Source organism: Vicugna pacos, chromosome 2 (assembly GCF_048564905.1).
Source record: "Vicugna pacos chromosome 2, VicPac4, whole genome shotgun sequence".
Lineage (NCBI taxonomy): Eukaryota > Metazoa > Chordata > Mammalia > Artiodactyla > Camelidae > Vicugna > Vicugna pacos.
Window position 1 is genome coordinate 103,286,981 of NC_132988.1, and position 10,719 is coordinate 103,297,699.

Below are 10,719 nucleotides of genomic sequence, written 5' to 3' on the forward strand. Positions count from 1 at the left end.
ACCTTACACAGCAAGAGACTGCAGCCTTGTGTGGCAGAAGGCAGTGGCTTGGGCAAGGCAGCATTCTCAGGGAGGGAGGCACCCCTTCCTAATAGCTTTGGGACATCACTGAGGCGGGTTGGACACTTTGTCTTGAGCTCAAGTGAGACAGCCCCAGGGATGCAGAGAAATTGCCAATGGGACTTTGAGGGGAACTGGACTCTTGCTTTACCAGCTGGGGCTAATATGCAGGTGATTGCTGTAACTGCGCGCCGTGAGCTGGTCCTGGGCCCCTCAGCCTTGGATTCATTCCTTGTCTTTTCCCTGCTCTGCTCTGTGTTACAGGGGCAGCCCTTGCAGGCTGTGTCTCTGAGGCCCCTTATTATGAATGCCTGTGTCCCCCTCAAATTTGTATGTTGAGAATCTAACCTGCAAAGTGATCATATTTAGAGGTGGAGACTTTGGGAGCTGATTAGGGCATAAGGGTGGAGCCCTCGTGAATGGGAGTAGTGCCCTTGTAAAAGGGACCCCAGAGAGCTCCCTCACCTCTTCCTTCCTCACAGGGAGAAAACAGCCATCTGTGAACCAGGAAGCGAGCTCTCACCTGACACCAAGTACGCTGGCACCTTGATCTTGGACTTCCCAGCCTCTGAAACTGTGAGCAATAAGTATTTGCTGTTTCAGCCAATGGTATTTTTGTTACTGCGGCCTCATTGGACTAAGAACCCCTGCAGCAGTGGGCTTCTGGACTGCGTCAGCCGATGAGAGGCACTAGCAAGAGATGGGGGCTTACGAGGAAGGGAGAAGCCACTGCCTGGGTAGCTTCTCCAGCAGTGGCTCTGTCTCCTCGGAGACTCCAGCCCACAAGCCCATCACGGTTCTAGCTTGTACCAGATCACCCTGGTTCCTGGGCTTTATAACCTGGCCTCCTCTCTTGTCTTTCCAGGCTTGGGGTAGCAGTGACCTGCTCCCCCTACCTGTTGCTCATCCCCAAGGTGCCTCTGCTCCTATTTGTCTCTCTGCTCCTCCATCATGAGTAAAACCAATTTCATCTGTTGTAGAAACTAGAAATGGTGTGTCTGTTTTACTACTGAGACTCTTTGCAGCTACACTGCCATCTTTCCCATAGGCTGAGGGGGCCTGAGGACTCTCAGGTTGGAAATATATGCAAACATGGAGGAAGAGGATGTTATAAAATTTTATGAGATGCTAAAACTGACACTCACTTGAGTTATTCGATTCTTACAAATCCGAGCATCTCTCTATCCCTAAATCCCCAGGAAATAGCAGACTTATTCCAAAAACCCAACAAGATCATTCTCTGGCCTTTCTTCCCTCAGCCTGAGCTCATATGGACTCTGACTCGCATGCTTTGCATCCCACTGAGGTTAGGGTGTTCGATTTCATTTCAGATTTACTTCCTTCTTGTGGGGACACAGTTACAGTAACAGCTCCCAGTGGAGCCTGGGCTCCCTCCTGGGCTCCACACCCTGGTGTCGTCCCCTCCCATGTTGACTCGGAGCTTGGCTATGCGACTTACTTTTGCTAATGGGACAGCAAATGGAACACAAGTGGAGATTGGAAAAATGATTGCGAGTTGAGCCTTTCCTTCTCTCCTGCTGCTTTTGGAACCTGGCCATGGTGTAAGGAAGCCAAAGCGGGTTTCTGGAGACTCACGGCCCAGCAAACAGCCAGCCTCCATGACTAGAAGGTAAGTGAGGCCATCTTAGACTACCCAACCCCATTTTGAGCTGCCAGATGACTGCAGCCAGATGACCCCAGGTGAGATGAGCAGAAGAACCACCCAGCTGAGCCCAGACCACACTGCTGACCCCCAGAACCATGCATAATTAAAATGGTGGTTGTTTTCAACAGCTGAGTTGAAGGTGGAGTGTTATGGACCAAAGGCTGGCTCATGCAATTCTCTTCCTATCTTTTGTCCTTTTCTTCCAACTTACTAGTGCTTTCATCCTGCTAACCACCATTTCCGGACAACAGTGCCCTCTGCCCGTCACAGGCACCTCAGCTGACCTTTCACCAAATGAAAACTCATCCTCCTCCCAGAAGCATGGGTTCCATCAGCAAAGGTCCAGTGGCTGCCTCTGTACTGCTTCCTCTTAAGAGTTAAGCCCTGACTTCATTGCATGCAAAGTTTCCCTTGCTTTTTTTTTTTTTTTTTGGAAAAAAATGTGGTTTTGCTTCCAAATGATGTTCCAAATGTCTCTGGCTCACCAAAGAGTAATCCCTCAGCTGGAAAACGCAGCAACGCTGCTATTTTAGTATGGCACCAGGCCTCTGGCTTCTTGATCCTGCCAGGGCTGCCGACGCTTCTTTGTGGAAAACTAAATCCACTGCCTAAGATACACAGACTCGTCCCAAAGGGGTATTTCAGAAAAGAGAGGCCCTTCGCCTTCGTTTCAGTCTGCTTCTCTCTAACCAACCCCTCACTCCCCCAGCCAAGGACGGGTCTTCTTCTTCTGGGGCAACTGAACTTTTAACCTACGTAAGTGGAGTCCCATCTGTTGTCCCCGACCCTCTGGCTTCTCCCCACACTCGGCCTAATTGTTCTCTGATGAAGGCTGAACGTAAGCCGATGTAACACTCCAAAAATGCACGGCTGGCCGACCAAACATTAACAAGAGAGACAGCTCTGAGAAAACAATATGCCTGTTTGCTCAACCTCCCTTTCTGCCGGCAGACTCATTCTGGAAACTTTCCCACTCTCAGAGGGAAGAGGTGCTTCGCTAATCCCGCCAAGTGTCAAAATGGATGGTGTTTGAACAGCTTCCTCTGGCTAGGGCTGTGCCTCAGCTGTCCCCAGGGAGAGACTCCCGTGGATTCCAGACAGAAAGCGTCTCCCCTGGACCCAGCAAAGAGGGCAGTTTGAGGAGGGGTCACTTCCTTAGGGAACTAGTTGCCTTTTCCCAAGCACTGCTCTTCCCTGAAAGAAGATTAGCCGGTGAAGGCCACTGGGCAGGAGCAGCGGGTCAGAAGCCACCTCAGGTGCAGCAGATGACAGAGAAAGGAACCAGGGCTGGGAGTAAGACCAGTAGGGCTGGTCTAAAAGTCAGCTGTAGCAAAGAGGGTATAGCTCAGGGGTAGAGCATGCCCTTAGCATGCACGAGGTCCTGGGTTCAATCCCCAGTACCTCTGTTAAAATAAATAAATAAATAAACCAACGAAGAACAAACAAAAAACAAACAAATAAGTGTCAGCTGTGACTACATCTCAGGAACTGCATTTGGGATGGACGGTTCCTAGTCCTGGCCAATCAGGGTCAGAGAAGGCTCACGATGACAGTAAAGACCAGGCGCCCGTTGCTTCTCTCTCTCCACTGGAGTTCCAGGAGCGCTCCCTTCCATCTCACAACTTCAAGGAAGACTTCCGTATCCCACTCCCAGCAAGATCAGCTCTGGAATCTTTTTGTCTATCTCTCCCTCCTTTGTGCCCCTACCATGTCCTGGACACTTCCCCATAGAGAACTTCTACACTCAATTATGCTTTCTTGATCACAGGTTCTCTCCTTCTAATGAACTCAGGCCTCCTGCAGACAGGGAACCTGCTGTATTTACTCCCTATCCTCAGCTCTAACCCAGTGCGCACACACACACACGTGCGTGTGCGTGTGCACACATGCACACAGAGGTCACAAGACAGTATGAGCAGAATTAGAGTGTCAGAGATGGAGATGATCTAAGTTATCATGGAACCCAACTCAATTGTTTAACAAATGAGGAAACTGAGACTTGGGAAATTAAATTATTTGTGTGAGTTGATACGCTTTGGACCTACTTTAAAATTTGACCTAGGGCTATTCCTGTTGATAGTCACATTCAATGTCATTTACCCCGTAGCCCTGTGGAAGATATATGACTGAGTGACACACAGTTTCTGCCTTCGGAGAGATCTCAATGTAGCTGGAGAGAAACACAAACATAGCTATAAATACAGCACAGGACGTGAGGGGTTCGAAGTAGTTCAGGCCCTTAGAGGAGGGGGAAATCACATTGACTTAGCAGAGTCAGGAAAAGCTTCACACAGAAAATGATACTGAGATGAGCCTTGGAAAAGGGCTGGATGATGGAAAGTTTGGGCGGGGATCAATGCACATGCAATGGCGCAGAGGTGGGAAAGCGCATCCTGTGTATCAGAGGAATGGTACCATCTAAATGATAAATCTGCCCGAGGTCTGGGCTTCACCTGCAGGTGCAGGATGGGAGGTGAGGCTGTGGAGGAGGGGGTGCGTGGGGAGATGGGGGTGGGGGTTGGGCTGGGGCATGCTTCGGGTGATGAGAGCAGGTAGGAAACTAAAGCGTCTCCACCTGGTATCCGGGAGGAGCGCTGCTACTGACAAACCCCTTTGGGAAGTGAACAAAAGGGACAGAGACTTGGGGGTTTAACAGGACAGTGAGAGGAAAAGAAAAGCTAAGTAATTTGGACCCAATGAGAACAGAGTCCTTTAGGCTGTAAGAAAGGGGAAGAGGGATACTGTTTTAAGGCACTAATATGCTTTTTTCTTCTGTTTCCCACTTTCCCAGGTTCACCCCAGATATCTGTCTTCTTCTAGGAAGAGGGATGTGTGTGTGCAGTAAAGACGAGGAGGAAGAGGGAGGGATGCAGATACACACTGATCACAGAAGGAACTCCCAGAGAGAGACCCAGGTAATGTTCAGCCTTGGCCATTCAAAATAAGATTATGCAGGAAGTTCCAGCCTTACAGGCCAGACCATTATCTCAGGAAGGGATTTCCCAGATTCTTCTTCGTCCTGCCTTAGTACAATTAAGACAAAGCCTGAAGCTCGGAGCTGTCCCATATACACAGTGAGTTACCAATGCCAGTCATTTAGGGCTCACAGGAGTCAGAAAAGAGGAAATCGAAGTACTGGAAAAGCCCACCCCTTTTCTGTACCTGAGAATCTTAAAGAAAGAGGAGGAAGCGAATAGGCCAAAAATAGCCAGGCTATCAGCAGAATTGCCCTGCTGTCCCCACCTCTGGGCCTGCAAAGGGAGGGTGGTCGAAAAGTGAGTGTGACCCTTGGGACTCCGGGAAGAAGCCATGGCCTGTGCTGCCTCATTAGGACCCAGGGCCCAGCCACAGTAAAGGAGCTCCGCGTGGTCAGCCTGGGCGAGGCCAGCTTCCCGGGGCCGTCTTCTGTCCCATGGGGCAGATGTTCAGCTGGGAGTCATTGGGCCCACTGAGGGGGCCTGTGTTTTGAGACAAGGTGATCTCCCAGCCAACAGACTGGAGAGCTGCTGGAAAGAGGCAGGGCTGCAGCCCAGGCTGAAACTGAGACACCAAGTCACTAGGATCACACCCTGGGGGCGCAGGGGTGAGAATGGGGCACACTTTTAGTGCTAAGATCAGGCAAAAACAAACAAACAAAAAAAACCTCCCCAAAGACCAATGGCCAGCACACATCCAAGGGCCTTTGTGGGATCAGAGAAACAACTGTCCTGGTGCCCTGAGGGGAGAAACCCGCCTCGCCCCACACTCCCTGGCTTCTAGAGTGGAAGACAGAGGGAGTGGGGGCTGTCAGAGGCACGGAGTGCTTTCCCTAAAGACAGAACATTATCTGAAAGGTTTAAAATATCAGCTCAAAGTTTAACTGGATTGACATTAGGTTTATCCTGCCCATCCCACTAACTAGTGGGTGTGGCTCAGGAGAAAGACCAGATTAGTTCCAAGCAAAACAACGGCTACTCTGCTCTCCCTCCACATCCGATGTGTGGTGGGAGTTATATTTGTGCTTGGCTACGCTGAGTCCTTGGGACGTCCGGGCTGGTCGGAAGCTCGACTCAGGCCTGGGGAGCAGCGAGCGAACCTGCAAGGACTGCCCCCAGGCCTCTCTACCACCATGGGCTCCACAAGGGGGCCTTCCTGGCAGAGCTGTAGGCCACCCCCTCCGCCACAAGGGGCCTCGTGGAAAGGGGTCCAGGCAAGACATGGGGGCCTCTGCTCCACAAGGTGGGGGTCTGGAGTGGGGCTGGCCCGCAGCGAGAAGAGGACGTTCTGGAGTAGTGGGAGCTGATACTGAGAAGAAAACAGGAGGAAAGTGAGATGCTGGAGAGACTCAGGAGGATGAGAAGGGCGGGTTTGGTGTTCGCAGGAGGACCCAAAGCTGGGCCAGGGTCTTTGCCACATGCCCGGAGTTTGGAAAATGGTCCACCGTGGGGTTTGGAAGCCACAGCGCCCGGCGATAAGAGGCTGGGAAACTGTGGGGAAATTCTCCAGTCTGAACTTCTGTGGACAGAGGAGGTCTGAGATAAAAAGGGAAGAGGAGGGGGAGAAGGTGAACAATGATGATCCTGAAGGCTGAGCACTGTGTGCAGATTCAGGAGTTGGGCTTTAGGAGGTTGTTCCCGAGTGGGCGAAACCCGGGAGAAGAGCTAGGGCCCGTGGGGGAGCAGCAAACCCGGCAGGCCTGCTGGGCTGGCCCGGCCCCCCCCCCCCCCCCCGCGGGCGGAGCAGGAGCGCACCTCCCCCGCGCCTGCGGGCCTGGGAGCGGCGGGCCTTCCGCGGGGCGCTGCTGCCCCCTCCTGGGGATGCTCGCAGGCCCTTGCTGCCGCGGGAGCCGCTCGGCCGGGAAACTCGGGGCTGGGGCGGGGGCTGCGGGGCAGCTTCCCGGCGAATCCCGCTCCGGTGTCCGCCTCCGCTGCTCGCGCCCCGCCCTTCTTCCGCATCTGCCTTCAAAATCGCTGAGACCCATCTTCTGTCTCGGGCCGCACCCCTGTGTCTTCTCTCCCGGCCCCACTGTCTTGTGCCTCACACGTGGAGCTTGGTGATGAAGGTGCCATCGTGGGCTCAGACGGCCGTCAAGGACCCAGCCGGGTCCTCAAGTCCCTGAGTCTCAGGTGCTCACTGGCGGAACAGGGTCGCAGTGAGGACGCTTGTCTAGACGCCAGTGGCACCGTTCCTTGCATAGTGTGAGTGCGGGTCACTATCGTCCACCTTCTCCATCTTCCTCATGTTCTCTCTGCCCTCCTCTGTCCGCAGAAGCTCAGACTGGAGACTTTCCCTTCAGTTTCCCAGCCTCTCCCCGCCGGGCGCTGTGGCTGCCCAGTCCCACCGTGGGCCATTTTCCACTCTCTGGGCACGCGGCAAAGTCCCCGGTCGAGCTTTGGGTCCTCTACGGACATCAAGCCGGCCCTTCTCACCTTTCTGAGTCTCTAGCATCTTACTTTCCTTGCGTTTTCCTCTCCTTTTCAGTTCCCACTGCTGCATCTCTCTTCACCTTCACACAAACGTTCTCCTCCATCCTATTTTTTTTGCATATATATACTTTTATTGAAGTATAGTCAGGTTACAATGTTGTATCAATTTCTGGTGTACAGCATAATGTTTCAGTCATACCTGAAAATACATGTATTTGTTTTCATATTCTTTTTCACCATAAGTGACTAAAAGATACTGATTATAGTTCCCTGTGCTATACAGTATGAACTTGTTTTCTCTTCGATCCTTAATTCTCCTTTACCTCTCCACTGACCACACTCTGCCTTCCAGCCCCATCGTCACCCTGAGTTACAATGGCCCGAGGACCCTCAGTTAACCGTGGGGCCCCAGTGACCTCTTTGTCCCTCAATCCTGGGCCTACTTCTCAGATCTGATTTGATGATTCTGCAGCATTTAGGCTACTGATGCCTCTTTCTGCAAATTTGCTCTCCCTTGAATTTTCAGACACACTGCTTTTTCCTATGACCTTGAACCCAGTCCTCTTCAGTTTCCTTGATGACTTCTCTTTGTCCACCAGCCCCAGCCACAGGGCTCCCTTTTGGCCTTCGTGTCTTTTCATTCTATTCGCTCACCTGAGGGCTGTGATCTCATGCCCTGGGGCTCCAGCTGAGACCCTTGCCCAGCTCTGTATCTACCCCCATGTGCAGGTGAACACGGGTCATCTCCACACAGATGGCCAGAGATACCACCAACTCCGCAGATCCGAAACTGGAATCATCGTGTTTCTCCCCAAACTGGTTCTTCCACAGAAGTCTGGGAAACATTTTAAACTCCTTTCTCTCTCTTACTCACCCCTCCTACCATCCCACTGGAGCTAGCATTCTGTTGATTCCATCTTTCTGTACATTATTGCCTGCAATCGTCTTTCACTACCATGGACTCAGCAACAATGTAGTGGGTGCCCAGTACTGCCCTAAGCATGGTTCACGCGTGGCCTCATTGAATTCTCTTAATAATCTCATGGAAGTAGGAAAGGACTAAGGCATTGAGGTGTCATTTGCTCGGGGTATTATAGCTAGTAAGTCACAAAGCCCAGATGGGCCCCCAGGTCTTGCTGAAGGCACAACCCTTGTTTTTTCAGCACTGTTGTGCAGCGTTATTTCAAGATTGTGTCATTCCTTGCAGAGATTGTCACCTGACTCTCTTACTAGTTCTCCTGACTTCATTCTTTCCCCTCCTTTAAGTGTAGCTATCAAAGAGATGACTTCCTCTCTGTTGCTTCCTATAACTAAAATTCGATACTGAGACTCTCCTCAAGTCCATTCAGTGGCCTCTGCTACACTTAAGCTAAAGTCTATACTCTGGAGTCTGCCCTTTTACCCAATTCTTTCCTACTTATCCTTCATAATCTAAAGGGAATTGTCCCTGGATCTCCAAGATTGTATCAGGTGATTTATTAGTTGGGACTACATTCAGCTGCATGTAACAGAACACCCAATTAATGGCTTCAATGAGATCATTAATTCCTTCCTCTTAAAGAGCTGGAGGAGGCAATTTAGGGTTGCTGTGGTGGCTCCACTTTATCACCAATTACCCAGGATCCTTGTGTTTTTCTGCTCCACCATTCCTCATATTAGCTTCAATTTTCAATGCCACCTCATGGCTGCAAGATGGCTGATGCAGCTCTAGCTATTGCAATGACATTCCTAACAGCAGGAAGGAAGAAGGGTCAAGAGCCAAAGTGTGTGCCTCCCAATTTGCTAGGCTGTTTGATAAGCTTTCCCAGAATTTCTAACCAACAACTTCTGTCTATATGTCTTCAGTCTCCCAAAAGAGAAATTGGAGAAGGTAGTTTTTGAGTTGGGGACACTGGGAACCCTACTAGTACAAAGGCCCAGTAGTGAGAAAAAGAAAGGAAGATGGACATGGATTAACAACTTGATGTCTCTATCCAGATCTCCTTCCTCCACACTCCCCTAGCGCTCCTGCTTACATCTGCCATTGCGCTTTCCACGTCTCACTGCAGATATCTGCCTGCTGATCTGTTTCTCACACCAGTCTGAGCACTCAGTGCAGAGGACAGCACCTTGCACACAGCAGGTATTCAGTAGAGGCTTGCTGTTGATGGCTCTTGATGTTTAAAGAGGTCACAGAACCCTGGATTGCAGACCCAGTCCTGAATTCGATCACTGTACCATGGTCAGGTAAGAGAATGCCCTCATGCTTGGGAAATGCATGCTGACGTGTTTAAGGAAGAGATTGTGATGCCTGAAGCTTGCTCTTACATGACTCAGCTAATAATAACATGTATTTTACTTAGATGTACATATTATATATGTGTATATAATGTCCTGATTAATAGGTAGGTATATGATAAAACAAGCAAATATGGCAGACTTTTAACGGTAAATCCTCTTGGATTTATTCTCATTATTCTATTATTATATTATTATATCTATATTATATCTCATTATATCTATTATTATAGCTCATTATTCTATTCTTGTAACTTTTCTATGGAATCCTTTTTATAAAAGTGAGAAGTTAAAAGGGTCAGAAGGACTATACTTTCAGGAATCATTTCTACAGTTTATTACTAGAGAAGTTCCTCTGAACATGTAGAGCACCACCCAGGATTATCTTGCAACTTTTTTTTTTTTTAAAAAAAGGACCACAGAACTCCAGAATGTAAGATGTAAAAGGAGGACCTTGTATATTTTCTAGCCTACTGTCCCAGAGAGGTGACATGCCTTTCCAGAGGCACAGGCTGCCCTGGTCTCCTGCAGCCATAGTAACAGTTAACTGCTTACATGTGCCCACAACTCCTTCTCTACAGAGCTCTGCCATTGCTGTTCCCTTGGCCTGGAGTGTTCTTTCTCCCTCTTGTGGCCTAGTTTCTTCTGTTCATCCCTCAGGTCTCTGGTCAGGTGCCACTTCCTCAGGAAAGCCCTCCCTGACTCTCCTGTCTGTGTCAGATTCCCCTGTTACAGGCTTCACCACATCACGTTTTCCCTGCATCAGCTCAGCTCTGTTGGACGTTTGTATCAGTGCATGTGATTGATGCCTGTCTCCTCCACTCCAGAGACCGTGAGTGACAGCTCACACTTACATGGTGCTTACTGTGCACTAGGCTCCCTTCTAAGCACTTTACATAGAGCTAACGCCCACTGCAAGTCCCAAATCCACATGTTTGGGGTGGTCACCTCTCTCTCCCGAGCTTCTGACCTGTATTTCATACTGTGAATTGGGGATGTCCACTTGGATGCCACACAGTCATCTAAAACTCGGCACTGAACTCTTCATCTTCCCTACAGGACTTCTCCTCCTTCTCCCCCTCTTCTGTTTCTATTTCAAGAAACGGCAGCACCATCCACGCAGCTGCACCCCCACCCCTGCACTGGGTGCATCTTAGACTCCCGCCTCCTCCTACCATCAAAACCACTCTATCACCAAGTTCTGTTCCTGTCCCTCTATAGTGCCTCAATCCATCCACTTCTCTCCTTCTCTGCTCTGATTCCTCCTACTGAAATCCCCTTTTATCATCTCTGCAATTGAATTCCATCAGA

The 10,719-nt window shown here is 50.2% G+C and overlaps 1 long non-coding RNA gene and 1 pseudogene across 1 annotated transcript; both read left to right on the plus strand.

Moving 5' to 3' along the window:
• The first annotated feature begins 1,500 nt into the window (after positions 1 to 1,500).
• Positions 1,501 to 9,307, plus strand: LOC116284016 (uncharacterized). The gene is made up of 3 exons (XR_012078948.1): positions 1,501 to 1,690; positions 4,518 to 4,641; positions 9,180 to 9,307. It is a non-coding gene; the product is annotated as an uncharacterized lncRNA (long non-coding RNA).
• Positions 9,308 to 9,711: 404 nt separating this feature from the next.
• LOC116276826 (small nucleolar RNA U3) lies at positions 9,712 to 9,831 on the plus strand (annotated as a pseudogene).
• The last annotated feature ends 888 nt before the right edge of the window (positions 9,832 to 10,719 follow it).